The sequence below is a fragment of the Cornus florida genome, unplaced genomic scaffold (assembly GCF_030987335.1).
Source record: "Cornus florida cultivar Cherokee Brave unplaced genomic scaffold, ASM3098733v1 CherokeeBrave_3.0.0_Hap2_scaffold_2, whole genome shotgun sequence".
NCBI lineage: Eukaryota > Viridiplantae > Streptophyta > Magnoliopsida > Cornales > Cornaceae > Cornus > Cornus florida.
In genome coordinates this window covers 90,001-92,500 of record NW_026775693.1, presented here as the reverse complement: position 1 = coordinate 92,500, position 2,500 = coordinate 90,001, and positions in this window count along the sequence as shown.

The window sequence follows — 2,500 nt, the reverse complement described above, 5'->3', positions numbered from 1 at the left end:
GCTAAAAAATGAAGTGTGGAGTTTGGGTTCGGAAATTTTATGGGAGCTTCCTAGAAGCCTAAGAAATGCTTTGCTCGAGACGGATTTTGATTTGGAGGTCCCACGAGTTAGTTTTGGCCCATTATGACTCCTCGCCCGCACGCTCAAGCACCCCGGCGTGCACGTGGTCATCGTATGCTAAAAAATGAAGTTTGGAGTTTGGGTTTGAAAATTTTATGCGAGCTTCCTAGAAGCCTAAGAAATGCTTTGCTCGAGACGAATTTCGATTTGGAGGTCCCCCGAGTTAATTTTGCCCATTATGACTCCTCGTCCGCACGCTCGTGCACCCCGACGTGCACGTGGGCATCGTATGCTAAAAAATGAAGTTTGGAGTTTGGGTTTGAAAATTTTATGGGAGCTTCCTAGAAGACTAAGAAATGCTTTGCTCGAGACGGATTTCGATTTGGAGGTCCCCCGAGTTAATTTTGCCCATTATGACTCCTCGCCCGCACGCTCGTGCACCCCGACGTGCACGTGGGCATCGTATGCTAAAAAATGAAGTTTGGAGTTTGGGTTTGAAAATTTTATGGGAGCTTCCTAGAAGACTAAGAAGTGCTTTGCTCGAGACGGATTTCGATTTGGAGGTCCCCCGGGTTAATTTTACCCATTATGACTCCTCGCCCGCACGCTCGTGCACCCCGACGTGCACGTGGGCATGGTATGCTAAAATTGAAGTTTGGAGTTTGGGTTTGAAAATTTTATGGGAGCTTCCTAGAAGCCTAAGAAATGCTTTGCTCGAGACGGATTTCGATTTGGAGGTCCCCCGAGTTAAGTTTGCCCTTTATGACTCCTCGCCCGCATGCTCGTGCACACCGGCGTGCACGTGGGCATCGTATGCTAAAAAATGAAGTTTGGAGTTTGGGTTCAGAAATCTTATGGGAGCTTCCTAGAAGCCTAAGAAATGCTTTGCTCGAGACGGATTTCGATTTAGATTTCCGCCGTGTTAATTTTGCCAATTACGGCTCCTCGCGCGCACGCTCAAGCACCCCGACGTGCACACCGGCGCGCACGTGGGCATCGTATGCTAAAAAATGAAGTTTGGAGTTTGGGTTTGAAAATTTTACGGGAACTTCCTAGAAGCCTAAGAAATGCTTTGCTCGAGACGGATTTCGATTTGGAGGTCCCCCGAGTTAATTTTGCCCATTACGACTCCTCGCCCGCATGCTCGTGCACACCGGCGTGCACGTGGGCATCGTATGCTAAAAAATGAAGTTTGGAGTTTGGGTTTGAAAATTTTATGGGAGCTTCCTAGAAGACTAAGAAGTGCTTTGCTCGAGACGGATTTCGATTTAGATTTCCGCCGTGTTAATTTTGCCAATTACGGCTCCTCGCGCGCACGCTCAAGCACCCCGACGTGCACACCGGCGCGCACGTGGGCATCGTATGCTAAAAAATGAAGTTTGGAGTTTGGGTTTGAAAATTTTACGGGAACTTCCTAGAAGCCTAAGAAATGCTTTGCTCGAGACGGATTTCGATTTGGAGGTCCCCCGAGTTAATTTTGCCCATTACGACTCCTCGCCCGCACGCTCGTGCACCCCGGCGTGCACGTGGGCATCGTATGCTAAAAAATGAAGTTTGGAGTTTGGGTTCGGAAATTTTATGGGAGCTTCCTAGAAGCCTAAGAAATGCTTTGCTCGAGACGGATTTTGATTTGGAGATCCCACGAGTTAGTTTTTGCCCATTATGACTCCTCGCCCGCACGCTCAAGCACCCCGGCGTGCACGTGGGCATCGTATGCTAAAAAATGAAGTTTGGAGTTTGGGTTCGGAAATTTTATGGGAGCTTCCTAGAAGCCTAAGAAGTGTTTTGCTCGAGACGGATTTCGATTTGGAGGTCCCCCGAGTTAGTTTTGCCCATTATGACTCCTCCCCCGCACGCTCAAGCACCCCCGCGTGCACGGGGGCATTGTATGCTAAAAAATGAAGTTTGGAGTTTGGGTTTGGAAATTTTATGGGAGCTTCCTAGAAGCCTAAGAAGTGCTTTGCTCGAGACGGATTTCGATTTGGAGGTCCCCCGAGTTAATTTTGCCCATTATGACTCCTCGCCCGCACGCTTAAGCACCCCCGCGTGCACGTGGGCATTGTGTGCTAAAAAATGAAGTTTGGAGTTTGGGTTTGTAAATTTGATGGGAGCTTCCTAGAAGCCTAAGAAGTGCTTTGCTCGAGACGGATTTCGATTTGAAGGTCCCCCGTGTTAATTTTGCCCATTACGGCTCCTCGCCCGCACGCTCAAGCACCCCGGCGTGCACGTGGGCATTGTATGCTAAAAAATAAAGTTTGGAGTTTGGGTTTGGAAGTTTTATGGGAGCTTCCTAGAAGCTTAAGAAGTGTTTTGCTCGAGACGGATTTCGATTTGGAGGTCCCCCGAGTCAATGTTGCCCATTATGGCTCCTCTCCCGCATGCTCAAGCACCCCTGCGTGCACGTGGGCATTGTATGCTAAAAAATAAAGTTTGGAGTTTG